The sequence below is a fragment of the Gorilla gorilla genome, chromosome 6, assembly GCF_029281585.2.
Source record: "Gorilla gorilla gorilla isolate KB3781 chromosome 6, NHGRI_mGorGor1-v2.1_pri, whole genome shotgun sequence".
Taxonomy (NCBI): Eukaryota; Metazoa; Chordata; class Mammalia; order Primates; family Hominidae; genus Gorilla; species Gorilla gorilla.
In genome coordinates, this window is record NC_073230.2 from 30,678,286 (window position 1) to 30,697,102 (window position 18,817).

An 18,817-nucleotide genomic window follows, 5' to 3' on the forward strand; every position below is an offset into this window, starting at 1 on the left:
TAGAGGCGGGGGTTTCACCATGTTGCCCAGTCTGGTATCGAACTCCTGGCTTCAAGTTATCCACCCACCTTGGCCTCCCAAAGTGCTGGGATTACAGCCGTGAGCCACCGTGCCCAGCCGCTAGTACTTTTTTTTCTGAAAAGAGAATACAACTGCTCAGGAGAAGGCTAAGCATTCTGTGTGCTGAGATCAGAGAGAAATTTCTCACGTACATGTAATGCCTTCAAAAGGATCCTCAGTGAATTCCTTTGGATGGACCACAGTGACTTTTCAGGGCTATTTCATATGATGTCCTTTTGCAGAATAGGGCGCTTCAGGCCAAAGTGAGCATGGGAAATCAGTTCTACAGGGAGCCAAGATGATGCCCTTTGGGGACACATCTCAGCTTGTTAGCTGAGTGGGTTTTGGAGGGCCTGATGGGTGGTCAGACCTATTATCGCTGAGCAAGCTCTGCAGCATCAGTGAGTTCAGGAAAGCATATTAATAACTGCTGGGCTTCGGTGCTGTGTGCTTAAAGGTGCTGAGCGAGAGGCAGGGTTAGGACTGGCTGCATGAATTGTGAGATCCAGGGCAAAATGAAAATACAGGGTTCCTTGTTGAAAAATTAGGAATATCAAGATGGTGACAACAGAGCATTAAACCAACCGAAGCTCATTTCTAAGAGTGGGGCCCTGTGGGACTGCACAAGTCACACCTCTATGAAGCTGGCCCTAGGCAGGAGAGATGTCCTCATGAAAAGTCGAAGAACCTGGTGAGGACACAGCCTGAAGAGAAGGTCAAGCCAACCTGCATTCTGCTGAGCCCCAGACTGCAAACAGGTTCCTAAAGACTATGTCTCTCAAATCCCAAACTCGGGTGTGGGAGAAATACTACTTTATTTCTCATAACAAGTTAATTTTTGGCTCCACACCTCACATTACAAGGCTGACAGAAAAGTAAATGAGTAAACAAACCCCCACCACCAATCACATCCTAAAGCCCAGTACCCCCTGCAGTTTTTGCATAGGAAGCTTTATTATTTGAGTTATTCAGGGTGTTTCCCCATAACGATCTCCTGCAAGAAATATTGGGGAGAACAGGGACAGTGGCATGTAGCCCCACTTGGTCTAACAGAGTGTTTTAATGAGAGCTGGAGGAGGAAGGTCAGTCTCTGGGTGACAGGCAGCCACTGGTGGGAGGATCCTGCCCCATTAGATGCTTCTCTGCCACCTCAGACCCGGGTGGGCCCAGCTCCACCTCCCAGGCTAGATGTAGCCAGGCCCCAAAGCTCAGGACGTTTACAGGAGGTCTAGAGCAGGAACCACCAAAGAATCAGAACTGTTTGTTCATTCAGTGCATGTTTATTGAATGCCAACTAGGTCAGGCACTGCTCTTGGGGCTAGGGAGACAGTCAAGAATAAAACAGACCCAAATCCCTGCTCTTGTGGAGCTCATATACTACTTATGGAAGACAGTCTGTTTTTAAATGGGTCAACCATCTTGTATCTAGGAAAATAATAAGTGTTATGTTAAAAAATAAACATGAAAGGAAATAGGTTATACTAGGTGTGGCTATTGCTATTACCAATAAGGGTGTCAATGACTATCTCACTGAAAAGGGGCATTTGGGCAGAATACGAAGAAGTCAGGAAGCGAGCCAGGCAAATTCCTGGGGGAATGGTGGCTATTGCACAGGCCCTGAGGTCAGAGAGCCTGGTGGGCTTGAAGCATAGCAGGAGACTGTGGGGACCTTGAGCAGAGTGGGGTTGGTGCTAGGGGGTGAAGTCAGGGAGGGAGCAGTGGCTGCAGCAGGACTTGTGGAAGGATTAAGTGGCTTATTAGAGATAGAGAGGAATGAAAATTGGAGTTTAATTTTGGACACTTGATATTTGAGATGTTATTATATATCCACATAAGTTAAGGTTAGGTTACCCATATGGAAAAAATGGACATCAATCAGAAGTTAACTCTAATTGAATCATAGACCTGCATGGAACTAAATACAGAAGCTAAAATTACTATTAAAATTCTTGGAAGAAAACAGATGAAAGTCTTTGTGACTTGGTGGAAGGCAAGGATCTCCTATATAGAACAAATAAAAGCATGGAATTTTCGTACTAACTTGATAAATTGGACTTTATTAACATTTAAAACTCTTGCTCATTGAAAGATACCATTACGAAAACAGAGACGGGCCAGATGCGGTGGCTAATGCCTGTAATCTTTACACTTTGGGAGGCTGAGGTGGGTGGATCGCCTGAGGTCGGGAGTTCAAGACCAGCCTGGCCAACATAGTGAAACTAAAAATACAAAATTAGTTGGGCATGGTGGCGCACGCCTGTAATCCCAGCTACTCAGGAGACTGAGGTGGGAGAATTGCTTGAACCCGGGAGACAGAGGTTGCAGTGAGCCGAGATCGTACCACTGCACTCCAGCCTGGGCGACAGAGCGAGACTCCATCTCAAAACAAAAAACAAAAAACAAAAACAAAAACAAAAAAAACAGACAAACCAGAAAATGGGAGAAGATATTCACAGCATAGGAAACTGTTACATTTTCATAATAAGACAAGTAACCCATTGTTTTTAAATGGGTCATCTATTTGAACAGACACTCACACAAGGATGTATAAAAATGGCCAATAAACACATGAAAAAATGCCAATATTATTTGTCATCAGGTATCTGTACTTAAAACTACGATGTGATACCATTACCCATTGATAAAAATCGCCAAAATTTTAAAATTTAGCAGTACCAAGTGTTGATGAGGACGTGGAATAACTAGACATCTAACCATTGCTTGTGGAAATGGTATGGCTGCTTTGTAAAAGTTTGGTGTTTTTGTAAAAAGTTAACCATGCACCTACCTCCAGTAAGACCCAGCCATTCCACTAGGTATTTTTCCAAGAGAAATGAAAATATATGTTCACACAAAGACTTGTACACAAATGTTTATAGCAGATTTATTTGTAATAGCCAAAATCGGGGCGAGGATGTGGACCCATCAACAGGTGAATAGATTAATAATTAGATATACCCACACAACGCAATACTATTCAGCAATATGAAAGAGCAAACTTCTAATACAAACAACAACATGAATCAATCTCAAAATGATGCTGAGTGGAAGAAGCCAGGCACACAAGCATACATATGGCACGACTTCATTTGTGTAAATGAAAACCAATCTACAGTGACAAAAAGATCATTGGTCCCTGGGGCTGGGAGACCCTGTGCAAAGTGACACAAAGAATCTTTTGGAGGTAATAGAGATGTTTTCTATTTTGATTGTGGTTGTAGTTTCATAGGTGTGCACAATTATCAAAATGGATTGAATGTATGTTTACTGTATGTAAAATAATCCACAATGGAGTCGGTGAGAAAAATAGCCAATTCTATAGGCCCCTTCATGACCTCTCCCAGACGTGCTTTTACCCTTTTCACTCCAGACCTTTTGCTAATAGGCTAACAGGACCATAGACAAAGGTCTCCCTTTGGATCCAAAAAGGAGTATAATAAGCTGGACAGTGACTCTCAAGTGGCTGGAGTTTTTTGTTTTGTTTTGAGTAAATCTAGGAACATTCTACTATGAGATCTGAGAAGGTTGTATCCTAGCCTAGAACACAGCCAGAGGCAAAAGCTTGCACGCTAATGTCTTACTGAAATATACAATCCAAGAGAGACAGGAGTGATAGAAAAGGAGACCTGGGTCAGGGAAGGGGGGAGAACAAAGAGCAGGGGAGGGACTGCTGAGCTTGTCACAGCTTGCAACAAACACAGCAGGTTGCTCCTTCTCACAGGACATCTCAAGAGAGGCCAGAGAAACCTACTGCATTTGAAACAGTCTGTTGCTGGGGAGGAAAGGCGAGTCAGTTATCTGCTGGCTTCTTTCCATCTTCTCTCAAAATCCCCATAGGGCGTCAGCTTCCCAGTACTGCTCCATGTTGCGGAAGCCGAAGCCTCTGTCAGTGGGCTGTGCACATAGGCACTCCTTGGTCTGTGGTGGCCGAATCTGTGGCCAGGGCTTTGCCACAGTGGGAGGAATGGGAGCTTTCACTGAGACCACTCACACTGGGAGGGAAGGTCACTAGGGTCAGCAGGTCTGGGAGGATGCCAGGCTGGTCTGGTAGAGTTGGGTGCCTGCAGTCTGTGCACAGAAAGCTCCCTATATCTGGGTAAGTGTGGAGTTTCCAAAAAGGGTAATGGAACCCAAGGGACACTGCTGTGGTGGTGTTCCCAGACCCAGCGAGACTGACAAGAGTGGGTGCACTAATTGGAAACAACTTTACCCTCTTTTGAGTGTTACCAATTCTACTGGGTTGAATAGTGGCCCCCCAAAATTCATCTTCACCCAGAAGCCTGTGAATGGGACCTTATTTGGAAATATGCCCTTTGCAGAGGTAATCAAGTCAAGATGAGGTCAAACTGGATTAGGGTGGCCCCTAAATCCAATGACTGGTGGTGTTACAAGAAGAGAGAAATTTTGGCCAGGCACGGTGGCTCACATCTGTAATCCAGCACTTTGGGAGGCTGAGGTGGGTGGATCACCTGAGCTCAGGAGTTCGAGACCAGGCTGGCCAACATAGTGAAACCCCCTCTCTTCGAAAAATATAAAAATCAGCTGTGGGGCTGTGGGCATTGAGTGCTCACCAGAGAGGGAAGAAACAGTAGCGCTAAGCATAGCTCTGGTTTTTCTGGTCCACGATGGCCCCAAGTGAAAGAGACATTTCTGCTGATATATTTAGCCAAAAACATTGCTCACTAAAACTGCCTATTCAGAAATTACTCAGACAGGCATTCCGTGTGATTTAAGAGTCCATTAATTATTTTGTCTTCTGGAATGAGCCATCCAGCCTAGGGCAGTGTTATGGCTGAATTGTGTCTCCCCAGAATTCACATATTGAAGTCCTGCCCTGCAGTGCCGCAGAATGTGACTGGGTTTGAAGATAGGATCTTTAAAGAAGTGATTGAGGTGAAATGAGGGCATATGGGCAGGCCGTAACCCAGGGTGATTGGTGTCCTTATAAGAAGAGACTAGGACACAGGCATGTGTGTACATAGCAAGAAGATGGCCATCTGAAAGCTAATGAAAGAAGTCTCAGAGCAAACAAACCCGCCAACACCTTGATCTCAGACATCAGCCTCCAGAACTGTGAGAAGTAAATTTCTGTGATTCAGGGTTCCCAGTCTGTGCTACTTTGTTATGGCAGCCCTAGCAAACTAGTACAGGAAGCATCCTGGTGGCAAGAGATCACTTCGTTGGGAGCATCAGACATGCCTCAGGCAGGATCAGAAGTTGCACAGAGGCTTAGGGCTTGGGAGTAAATGATTTTTAGTTTTCAGTTTCCCTGCTCAGGTCTATTAGCGGAAATGAAAACATCTAGGATCACTTCTTAGGGCTCCCAAGGACCCTCTCCTGGAGGGATTTAACAAAACAGAACCCAGGAGAGAAGAGGCAAGGGACAGCCAGGGGGCATATTATTCGACACTCGTGGAGCTCAGGAACAGTGCCACCTATGGCACTTCCTATTGATTGATATTTGAGAAGAAGCCCAGGCTGCCCTTTGACTTCTGTTTTTGGTCCAGAGAAAACGGATGCGCTAGGAAGCCTTGCTCAGTGTGCAGCTAAATTGAGGACACATTCCAAGATGCTTATTGGCCAGTGGCCAAGGCCCCTCAGCCAAACCCCACTTGCCAAAAAAAGGAGACCATGACCCAAGTAGTATGCCCAGAGCAACAGCTGGACAATTGTGTCTGGCTGTGAAATTCGAGTCCCAGGTCAGCACTGGCCAACAGGCTGCTGCACTTAGATGTTATAGCCAGGGAGGAACCAAGTCAAAGTACTGTTACTTGGTGAGGGGAGCAGGAGCCAGAGCCTGAGTTACTCTGAGAACGTATCCCCACAGCCTCTTACCAGTGGGGGAACTGGAGAATTGGGGGAATCCACCCAGCCTCCAGACAGGAACAGCCTCTATCAGAGAGCTGACAATGTTCCAAGTTTACCCCCACCCACTCACCCCTAACCTCTGCAAAGAGAAGGTTTGGGACAATTAGTGGGTGGAGAGCCCAGTGACCCCCCAGTTTTAGCTAGGGGTGGATCCCCTTCCCGTAGAGTATCAGGGGCAACCAACGTCCTCCCCTAGAATCCTCAGAGGGCTGACTTCAGGAAGAAGGCAGCAGGGCCGGGTCAGTGATGAGGCTAATGTTGTCATGGAAGGAGAGGGAAGTTTTCTGAGCAGAGAGGACCCCACCGTGCAAAGTGTAGGAGCCAGGGACAGCTCCTCACAATGTGTATCAGGAAACCATCTCATTGCAGCTGACCTACGACTGGCTCAGTGCATTCCAGGAGACCACCTCTCACATAGCCCAGCAGGACCACCAGCTCTTCTCTATCACTAAACATGGGGGCAGGGTCAGCCCCACCCTTAAAGAGTCGGGAGCTTGTGGCTAAAAGGAACTGTCTGTCTCTTTGCCCATTTTGTCCCTTCACCTCCTCCTCTGTCTGCTGGTGGGATGAGCATATCTTTCAGGATAATAATCTATAGGAGGTAACCAGTATTAGAAAGACAGAGGTTTGTTGATGTTGAAGCTACTCCAGTCTAAAGAATGGGAATATCTGTGTGGTCACCAGCCTTGGACACAAGGGCACAGCATGAAGCCAGAACTGGATGAGACAGAAGATGTGGGTTATAGGACGACCGAAGGTAAGGGATTACAAGCATTTGATGGACACAGACTCTCTCTCTATGGATTTGCCTCTTCTGGACAGTTCATATAAACGGAGTCATACAGTGTGGGTCACAATATGTGCCTAGCTTCTTTCATCCAGAGTAATGTGTTCTTTTTTGTTTTTTGTTTTTTTGGGGTTTTTTTTTGTTTTTGTTTTTGTTTTTTTGAGACGGAGTCTCGCTCTGTCACTCAGGTTAAAGGGCAGTGGCACGATCTTGGCTCACTGCAACCTCCACCTCCCAGGTTCAAGTGATTCTTCTGCCTCAGCCTCCCAAGTAGCTGGGGCTACAGGCGCCCGCCACAACACTCGGCTAATTTTTGTGTTTTTAGTAGAGACGGAGTTTCTACTAAAAACCCATGTTGGCCAGGCTAGTCTCGAACTCCTGACCTCAGGCGATCCACCCACCTTGGCCTCCCAAAGTGTTGGGATTACAGGCATGAGCCACCATGCCTGACCTCACTCAGGGTAATGTTTTCAAGGTCCACCCTTGAAGCTCTTCATTCCTTTCCATGACTGGAAAATAGTCCATGGTGTGGATATGCCACATTTTGTTTATCTGTTCATCCGTTGATAGACATTTGGGTTGTTTCTACCTTTTGGCTATTGTGTGTAGTGCTATGAACATTCATGTACAAGATTTTGTTTAAACTCCTGTTTTCAATTTATGGGGGTATAGGAGTGGAACTGCTGGGGCATGCGGTAGTTTTATGTTTCACTTCTTTTTTTCTTTTTTTTTGAGACAGAGTCTCGTTCTGTCACCCATTCTGGAGTGCAGTGGCACAATCCTGGCTCACTGCAACCTCTGCCTCCCAGGTTCAAGCAATTCTCCTACCTCAGCCTCCCAAGTAGCTGGGATTACAGGCATGCACCACCATGCCCAGCTAATTTTTGTATTTTTGGTAGAGACAGGTTTTTGCCACATTGGCTAGGCTGGTCTCAAACTCCTGACCTCAGGTGATCCGCCTGCCTTGGCCTCACAAAGTGCTGAGATTACAGGCATGAGCCACCATGCCCAGCCATGTTTCACTTCTTTAGGAACCACCAAACTGTTTTCTATGGCAGCAGCACTATTTTACATTCCCACCAGCAACGTATGAGGCTTCCAATTTCTCTACATCCTCGCCAACACTTGTTATTTTCCATTTTAAAAAATGGTAGCCATCCTAGTGGCATAGAGTGGTATCTCAGTATCTCATGGTGGTTTTGATTTACATTTCCTGATGAAGAGTGATGTTGAGCATCTTTTGTGTGCTCTTTGGCCATTTGTATATCTTCTTTAGAAATGTGTATTCCAGTCACAGGTAACGTTTGAAGAGAGCATTTTGATTATATACCCTCAGACTAAAGACAAAAAAGAACTGTAAGCAGATATCAAACTCTATTAGCAAGTTGGTTTTTCATACAGGGTTGAAAATTCTGAAACTACTTTCTTTATATTCTAGGGTTAAGCAAACAAGTGATTTTTTGTTGTTGTTGTTGTTGTTTGTTTTTGTTTTTGTTTTTGAGATAGTGTCCCACTCTGTCGCCCAGGCTGGAATGCAGTGTTGCGATATCAGCTCACTGCAACCTCTGCATCATGGGTTCAAGCAATTCTCATGCCTCAGCCTTGCAAGTAGCTGGGACTACAGGCACATCCCACCATGCCCAGCTAATTTTTGTATTTTTAGTAGAGGGCTTTGCCATGTTGGCCAGGCTGGTCTCAAATTCCTGGCCTTAAGCAATCCTCCCGCCTCGGCCTCCCAAAGTGCTGGCATTACAGGCATGAACCACCGCACCTAGCCATGAACAAGTATTATATTGAGGATAATGAGAGCCAGGTTTCTCACTTTTGAACAGTGGATTTACAAGGATGAAAAGGGGTAAGATTTGAATGAGTCCTGTGATATTAGATTGGAATTGAAGGTATTGGTGTGAATGCAAGATTTTGAATATAGATAGAAAAATAGAATTACATGTGGTGCAGATACACAGACACATACACAAAGAAAGGACCTACAGGTAACACCCAGTAGCCATGAACACACCTAGCACCAAGGTCACAATTTCTAAATATCACACTGCACTGAGAATTAGGGCTCTTTGGGGAAATATCTGACTCTTCGGCTGGGCCAGGGAAAATACAAGATGAGCCTGGATCATGACAAAAAAGTAAGGGCTCAGTAAGTCTTGGGGCCATTTCAAAAGAATGCAGGAGCTAGCTCAAAGAGACCCTACTGGCCAAATATAGAACAATTAAAATAAATAATTACAGTAATAAATTTTAACTCATCAAATAAGATAAGAATCTATCGTCTAAAGAACAACAAACTTGGAGGACTAACACTATCTGATTTCAAGTTGTATTATAGGTAGGGCCCAGTGGCTCATGTCTATAATCCCAGCATTTTGGGAGGCTGAGGTGGGAGGATCGATTGTGGCCAGGAGTTTCAGACCAGCCAGGGCAACATAGCAAGACCCCATCTCTACAAAAAATATAATAATATAAATTATAATATAAAAATATAATAAAATAAATTTTAAAATAAAGATGTTTTATAAACCTACAGTAATCAAGACAGTGTAGTGTTGGCAAGAAGACAGATAGCTCAATGGAACAAAATAGACTCCAGAAATAGATCTATACATGTATGGACAACTGATTTTTTTTTTTTTTGAGACAGGGTCCGGCTCTGTTGCCCAGGCTAGAGTGCAGTGGAGCAATCTTGGCTCATTGCAGCCTTCACCTCCTGGGTTCAAGCCAACCCCCCGCCTCAGCCTCCCAAGTAGCTGGGACTACAGACACATATCACTACACCCAGCTAATTTTTGTGTTTTTGCTAAAGACTGGGTTTCTCCCTGTTGCCCAGGTTGGTCTCAAATTCCTGAGCTCAAATGATCTGCCTGCCTCAGCCTCCCAAAGTGCTGGGATTACAGGCATGAGCACCATGCCTGGCCTGACAACTGATTTTTTTACTAAGGTGTGAAGACAGTTTACTGAAGGATGGTCTTTCCAACAAACTGTGCTAGAACAACTGGATATTTATATGTATAAACTGAACTTCGAGCTATACCTCACATTATATATAAAATGAACTCAAAATCAATTATATTTTAAATAGCTCTGTTGAGGTATAAGAGACAATAAGCCACACACATTTAAAGTGTACAGTTATATCCACACCCATGAAGAATGGCATTGTCACTCAGATAAGGAAGAGTGCAAGCACCAGTCAAGTTTCAGTTGCAGAGAACAGAATCCAGTCGAGCTACACTAAGCAGTAGGAGACATTTTTGTGTATAAAATGAATTACAAGATCATTAAGAGGGCCAACAATATAGCTGCTAGACTCAGTATCCAGGAACAACTCTTGGAGACACATCATAAAGCTTGTCGCCAAGGGAACTGCTGTCCCTGCCACAATCAGCAAGCTGCCTCTGCTAAATTGGGAAGCCACCACTCCTTCCGCCAGCCTCAGAGCTGTACCACTTCTGGTGGGGTTTTCACTAACAAAACAGATGCATATGTCTTGCCTCTCTTCCTCATTAAATCAGTTCCAAATTCAAGTCTCACGTCTGATTGTCAAAAGCTAAATGACAGGCCAGGCGTGGTGGCTCACACCTGTAATCCCAGCACTTTGGGAGGCCGAGGCAGGTGGATCACCAGGGGTCAGGAGTTCGAGACCAGTCTGGCCAACATGGTGAAACCCCCGTCTCTACTAAAAATACAAAAATTAGCCAGGCCTGGTGGCGGGTGCCTGTAATCCCAGCTACTAGGGAGGATGAGGCAGGAGAATCACTTGAACCCAGGAGGCAGAGGTTGCAGTGAGCCGAGATAGTGCCATTGCACTCCAGCCTGGGCGACAAGAGTGAAACTCTGTCTCAAAAAAAAAAAAAGAAAAAAAAAGCTAAATGACATCTGGAACCCTGGCATCAAGGAAGTCTGGAAAATGTGGTTTTTTTTCCTGGCCTCTGCAATATTGAAAGGCATTCTTTTTGTTTGTTTGTTTGTTTTTTGAGACAGAGTCTAACTCTGTTGCCCAGGCTGGAGGGCAGTGGCATGATCTTGGCTCACTGCAACCTCCACCTCCCGAGTTCAATCGATTCTCCAGCTTCAGCCTCCCGAATAGTTGGGATTACAGGCGTGCACCACCACATCTGGATAATTTTTGTATTTTTAGTAGAGACAGGGTTTCACTGTGTTGGCCAGGCTGGTTTAGAATGCCTGACCTCAGGTGATCTGCCCACCTCAGCCTCCAAAAGTACTGGGATTACAGGCACGAGCCACCACGCTCAGCCGTGGAAGTCACTCTTAGAAGGTGGTTGGGATAGATGTTGAGTGAGTCAATCCACAATATCCATCACAGTGTGGATGGAATCGATTTGGGAGAGAAAATCAGGAGTTCAGTTTTGAACACTATAAATTTAAGGTATCATTTCGATATATGACTAGAGCTGAGTAGTAGGGAAATAAAATGCAGTGTAATGTAGTGGTAAGAGCACAGATTCTGGAACCAGTCTGCTTGGTTTCATATCATAGCTACCTCATTTATTAGCTGTGTGACATTGAGCAAGTATCTTAACCTCCCTGTGCCTCAGTTTTACCAGCTGTAAAATGACAATAATAATGTTATTTAATAACCATTTATTTCAGTATCTTCCCGAGTAGTGTCGTTATGAGAAATTAAATGAGTTAATATTTGTAAAGCGTTTAAAACACTGCCTGGCACAAAATAACCAATGTATATGTGTTTGCTATGATAATAATAATAATAATTTTAATTAATAATGGTTTGTTTATTATTATTTTAATTAATAACCTAGCAAATACACATACACAATACACAAATGCACTGCTTATTTTATTGTTGTTACTATTATCTATATATCTGAAGTTTATGAAGAAAGACTAGGCTGGAGATACACATTTTTGGGGTCACCAGCACGCAGCAGGCTTTCAAAGCCATGATACTGGATGAGCTCACCTAAGGAGTACATGTAGCTAGAGCAGAGAAGAGATTGGAGCACTGTGACATCCAGAGGCCAAGGAGATGAGAAGGAACTAGCAAGGTGACTGAGCAGGAGGGACAAGGAGAAGTGGGTTCAAGAATCCAGGAAAAAGGATTGCAAGGAAAAGGGTGACCAGCAGTGCCTGATGGTGCTCTTAGTTGAAACAAGATGAAGCCCGAGAATGGACCATCAGATTTGACACAATAAGAAGGTCATGGTGACAAGAGCTGTCCAATGGGAAGGTGGGAAAGAAACCCTGATAGCAATGGTTTCAAAAGGGAATCAGGGAGAGGGTGTGAAGGCAGCAAGTGTGGCCATTCTTTTGAGGAGCTGCCCTGCAAAGAGGAGCAGAGAGCTGGGAGAGTAGCTGACCAGGAAGAAAATGGAAACCTCAGTCCTACAACCACAGGAACTGAATTCTGCTAACACCATATGCGTTTGGAACAAGACCCTGGGATCTAGAATGAACACAGCCCACCTGACACCTTAATCACTGCCTGTGTGATGCTGAGCAAAGGACCCAGTTGAGCTGCGCTCAGACTTCTAACCCATGGAGATTATGAGATAATGAATTTGTGCATTTCCAAGCCGCTAAATTTATGGTAATCTGTTATGTAGCCCCGGGTAACTAATACAATGACTAAGTATAATGCAATATTAAGGAATTATTGTTAACATGTAACTGTTGTAATTTGGAGTTATGAAAAATGCTCTTTTTTTAGTGATGCATATGAAAGTGCTAAGGAAGTATCTGTGATTTGTTTAAAAATAAAGATAAAGAAGGCCGGGCATGGTGGCTCACATCTATAATCCCAGCACTTTGGGAGGCAGGCAGATCACCTGAGGTCAGGAGTTTGAGACCATGTTGGGTTTCACCCAACATGGTGAAACCCCATCTCTACTAAAAATACAAAAAAAATTAGCTGGGTGTGGTGGCGCAGGCCTGTAGTTCCAACTACTCAGGAGGCTGAGGCACGAGAATCACTTGAACTTGGGAGACAGAGGCTACAGTGAGCCAAGAGCGCACCACTGCACTCTAACCTGGACAACAGAGCGAGGCTCCATCTCAAAATAAATAAATAAAGATAAAGAAATAAGTAGGATCAAGTGTGGTGACTCACGCCTGTAATCTCAGCACTTTGGGAGGCCGAGGTGGGTGGATTACCTGAGGTCAGGAGTTCAAGGCCAGCCTGGCCAACATGGTGAAACCCCGTCTCTATTAAAAATACAAAAATTAGCCAGGTGTGGTGGCGCACACCTGTAATCCCAGCTACTCAGGAAGCTGAGGCAGGAGAATCACTTGAACCCAGGAGGCAGCGGTTGCAGTGAGGCAAGATCACACCATTGCACTCCAGCCTGGGCGACAGAGCGAGACTCTATCAAAAAAAAAAAAAAAAAAAAGAGCGAGAGAGAGAAATAAAGAAAGAAAATATGAAGAAATATGGTAAAATGTTAATAATTATTAATCCAGGTGATGGATACACAGGAATCATTATACTGTTTTATGTCTTAAATTTTCATAATAAAATGTAAATATATACATAATGATGTGTGTGTGTGGGTGGGTGTGTGTGTTAGAGAAAAAGTGAGGGCCTAGTCTTAAGGCCCCTTTCTCCTCCTCCTCCTCCTCCTCTTCCTCCTCCTCCTCCTCCTTTATGTTGTTTCCTGATTGCCCTTTTAATCTACCTCTCTTACAGGGCTGTCCCCTTTTGGCCTGCTGTCTTTCTGAAGATTGTACCTTCTAGAGCATGTTTTCATAATCCCCTCCTCATAGAAGTTGTATTGAGCCTTTAATCTCCAGCCCTGTGTGTCATGGAATCTGGCGTGAGCTGACCCAGAAGGACAGCCGCCTCCCCTCAGTAGGTCTGGGTGAGCCCCTGGGGGCTGAAGTGTCATTGTACAATGGCCCTTATTCACAGCAGGGCTGCCTTTCAGGGGGCCTGGTGTGCTCTCGTGCCAACCCCAGCTGTCTTTCTCACCATTCTGAGCTCTCCTCTGCCACCTTGGCCCAGGCCTTAATTCTTTCTCAGAAACCCAATTCCTTCGGCAGAAGCCACGTGTTCCGCTCAGGCCCCATCTGACAGCTGTGGCCCCTGGCCCAGCCCCATAGACGTTCAGTGTTCCCTTTCACAGGCCCTGGTGTGTTCCTGCCAGAAAAGTCCACTTCCTTTACGATTCTCTTTTTCATGGTGTCACTTTTTTTGGCCTTGTGCATCATGCCAATTCCTTGCACACTTGATGAAAGGATTCAGGGGCAGAGAACTTGAATCAATGGGGTCTTTTTATTTTTGAACATAAGTAAACAGCACAATTCAATTCAATGAGTTCAGCCCCCTCGGTTATTTTCGTGCTTACTGCAGTCTATGCCTGGCATTAAATCCCACTGAAAATGCCTCTTGTTATTGCCAGCTAATGAAGAATGTCGTTCTTTTTTCTGGGTTTGAACACACTCCAAAACATTGGCCTGAAAGATCAGTTTAACATTGGAAAGCCCTGAATGTAAAATCTTTAACTTTCCCTCTTAAACAGTTCATTGACATTATTCTAATCATTTTCTTTCCTCTGTGTTTTACTGTACTCACTGGCAGTATTTTGATCTGTTTGTTAGTGCAAAATGCAGTCATTTATTTTCGAGACTTAGGAAGATATGCCAAAATCTTTCCCACTGATTAAGTTACAAATTATATAATTAGACATTAAAAGGTACAGTTAACCTGTTGACTTGTCATAGTTGTACTTCCATCAAAGTGGCCCCTTTTCACCTTTTTTGGTCATTCTCAATATCCAGGCCCAGAAAGGACAGTTCACAGCATGTTTAGTGGCACTAGCAAAGAACGTAGACTGGCTGGGTGTGGTGATCACCCAGTGATCACACCCTTGATCCCAGAAGTTTGGGAGTCTAAAGTGGGAGGATCTCTTAAGCCCAGGAGTTCGAGGCCAGCCTGGACAAAAAAAATTTTAAATAGTGAGACCCTGTCTCTACAAAAAGTGAGCTCTGATTAATATGCCACTGACCATTTTTAGTCAGAAATGTGGAGGGGCATGTTCTTTTTTAAAAAGCATATATATATAAATATATATAAATATATATAAATATATATAAATATATATAAATATATATATAAATATATATAAATATATATATAAATATATATAAATATATAAAAATATATATATATTTTTTTTTTAAGAGACAGGGTCTTGCTCTGTTGCCCAGGCTGGACTGCAGTGGTGCATTCATGGCTCGCTGTTGCCTCTACCTCCTGGGCTCATGTAATACTCCCACGTCAGCCTCCCAAGTAGCTGGGACTATAGGTGCACACCACCGTGTCCGACTAATTTTTAAATTTTCTGTAAAGATGAGGTTTCCCCGTGTTACTTAGGCTGGTCTTGAGCTCCTGGGTTCAGGCAGTTCTCCCACCTCGGCCTCCCAAAGTGCTGGGATTACAGGCATGAGCCACTGTGCCCAGTCTATACCCATTACTTGAGAAATAAAACCACAAGAAAAAAAATCCTAAAAAACATATTCAAAACAAAATCTGTATATTGTCCCCTGTAGTACGGAGTGCCTCATTTTATTTATTATTTATTTATTTATTTATTTTTGAGACAGAGTCTCACTCTGTTACCCAGGCTGGGGCGCAGTGGCGTGATCTCGGCTCACTGCAGCCTCCACCTCCCGGGTTCAAGCTATTCCCATGCCTCAGACTCCTGAGTAGCTGGGACTACAGACGTGAGCCACCATACCCGGCTTATTTTTGTATTTTTAGTAGATACGGGGTTTCACCATGTTGGCCATGCTGGTCTTGAACTCCTGAACTCAGGTGATCCACCCACCTCGGCCTCCCAAAGTGCTGGGATTACAGGCATGAGCCACCTGGTGGGCTGCCTCATATTTAAGGGAAAAAAAAGACAAAAAAAAACCCACTAAACTTTTGTTCCCATTTGAAATATCAAGACATGAATTAAGTGGTGCAGACAGGTGGCTTCACCAGATACTGCTAACATCTAGTGAGGCCCTCTGCACAGTGAGAAGGTTCAATGGTAGATTCTGGAACCAGACAGCAGGGATTCAAATGCCAGATCCAGTACTTACTAGCTGTGTGATCTTGGGCAAATTACTTCTCTCTGTGCCCTAGTCTGCTCATCTATAAAATCAGAACAATTAGAGTTCCTACCCCAGGGGGTTGTTGTGAGTGTGTAGAATGCTTGGATTACTGTCCAGCATATGAAAAGCAGTCATCACAGTCATCATTATGTCCTGGGTGGATGACAGTGACTTTCCGGTCCAGCCTTCACAACGTTGCCAGAATGATCTTCCTGGAAGTCTGCTCCTGTCCTCTCTCACATTCCTGCTCCCTAACACAGGATCTGCCTCTCCCCCTAGGAGGAAGTCACCAGGTGATAAACTACTTTCATTCAGAAGGCAGGAATGAACAGGAAGCCTCCAGGTCACAACAGGAAACTGAGCTGCTTTTTCAAGATGTTCTTCAATTTTTTTTTTTTTTTGGGTTATTAACCTAGGTGAGGAGAGTTGAGTTCATTTCATTCCTCAGTTCAAGGCACATGCTTGTCATTAGTCGGCATAAGTCCCTTCCCTTGCTTTACATTTTATTTATTCTCTTTTATCCACTTTCCTTACTCCCACATCCCCCTACCCCACCATTCTGTTTCCAAGTATTTGTGTAAAGGGAGTGTTGTGGTGGTGAATGCCTGACTTCAAGTTACACGGCTGATGAATGGAGTGTTCCCCACACAGTCTTAAGATCTGTGCTGCCATGAGGACGTCTCATCTTCTCTTCTGACATCTGCCTGCGACCCCCTGGTGTGCATCCTTACATTTCATGCTCCCCTTCCCCAGGTGACAGACACCCAGGTTGCCTCCAATCATCCTCTGCAATGAACCAGGGAAAAGATGGATTTCTCGGAAGATGGTACCAGGAAATCTTGCTACTATGTGGATAAAAATACAGCTGGATCCCCACCTAAGTTACTCCATATGAAGTGAACTCTAGGTCAGGTCGATTAAAGATCAAAATATAGGGTGTGGTGGCTCACACCTGTAATCAGCACTTTGGGAGGCCGAGGCTGGTGGATCACCTGAGCTCAGGAGTTCGAGACCAGCCTGGCCAATATAATGAAACCCCATGTCTACTAAAAATACAAAAATTAACTGGGCGAGGTGGCATACACCTGTAGTCCCAGCTTCTTGGGAGGCTGAGGCACCAGAATCACTTGAACCTGGGAGGCGGAGTTTGCAGTGAGCCGAGATCATGCCACTGCACTCTTACCTGGGTGACAGAGCAAGACTCCATCTTAAAAAAAAAAAAAAAAAAAAAAAAAAAAAGACCAAAATATAAAACAATGGGATTACTAGAAGGAAATGTAGGTGAATGAATATCTCAGTGACCTAGGGAAAGAACCTCTCAGGCAAAACTTCAGATACATACAATTCCTTGAACATTTCTTCCATTCAGATTGGTTTTCCAGTTCTCTTTCACCTCTTGGTCAGCCCTTCTCAACTGCTGAGAGATTATCTTTTGTTTAAGGATAAAAGGGGAAGAAAACCAAAACCTTGAAGGCTGCATTTTCTTTACCTTCAGTTTTGTGTCTGTTTTTTGTTTGTTTGTTTGTTTGTTGTTTTCTAGATTTCTCCTTTGCCCAGAAGAGAGGTCAGCAAACTATGGCTGTGAGGCAAATCCAGCCCACTGCATATTTTCGTACAGCCTACTAAGAAAGCCTTTTACATCTTAATTTGTTAAGTCAGAGAAAACAAAATAAGAATAATATTTTGTGACACATCAACATTATGTGAAATACAACTCTCACTATTCATGTGTTTCATTGGAACACAGACTGTGGATGGCTGCTTTCTCACAACTGCAGAGTTAAGTAGTTATGACAGAGACCATATGGCCCACAAAGCCAAAAATATTTTCTACCTGGCCCTTTGCAGAAAAAAAAAAAAAAATGCCAACCCCTGAACTCTTGTGTGCCCCTTGAGGAGGGAAATCATATCCAATATTCGTCTTGTTTCCCTGACTGCTCAGCACAGGGCCTGGCAGGTAATCGGTGCTATTTCTACCATTTTGGACTACTTTCAGTTTCAAGTAACAGAATACCCTACCGAAAGGGTTTTAGTTCTCACATAACAAAACTCTAGAGAGAAAACCGGCACTGCTTCAATCTCAGTTACGTTGCATCAGGGACTTGGGTCAACGCCTTCTCCCCCTGCCCTAATGGTTTCAAGATGGCCATAGCACCCACCTCCTTGGATCATTTCCTCATACAACCTTTGTTGAAAGACAGAACGTGCACAGCAACATATGCAAATAACTTGGCCTAGTAAACAAGTCAAGGAGGAAAATAATCCCTGGAGCCCCAAAGCAGACTTCCCCTCATGGCATTAGCCAGGAGTGGATCACATGCTCCCTCACGCTAGGGTCTGGACCCCTTCCCTTGAGAACTAGAGATTTCCACCCAAAACTCCAGCAGCATCAGGGAATGAGGAATCAAGAAATGTCTTTGGGGTCGGCAAAGAAAAGTATCTGCCCCAAGGCTGATTAATAGGGAGGCTGATTTCTGACTTTTGAAAGACAACCCAGAAATTAGAACTATTTTTTGTGTGCAGAACCAAATTTAATTCCAACCTTTCCTAAGATGGGTAACTCATTTTAAAATAAGATAATTTCTTGGTGGGGCACAGTGGCTCGTGTCTGTCATCCCAGCACTTTGGGAGGCCGAGGTGGGCTGATCACTTGAGGTCAGTTCGATACCAGCCTGGCAAACATGGCAAAACCCCATCTCCACTAAAAATACAAAAGTTAATGTGGGATTACAGGCATGGTGGCACACACCTGTAATCCCAGCTATTCGGGGGGGATGAGGCAGGAGAATCATTTGAACCCGTAAGGTAGAGGTTGCAGTGAGATTGCACCACTGCACTCCAGCCTGGGCAACAGAAAAAGATAATTTCTTCAAGTGATTTCACATGGTTTTCAAACCATAGAAGCACAAAAGTTAGCTGAGTAGCTTTTATAAGTTCTGGGTGGCCTTTTTGAATCAAATTCAATGTTCCACAGTCAGGACTCTTCTGCTGCTGGAGAGTCACGTGGTGCAA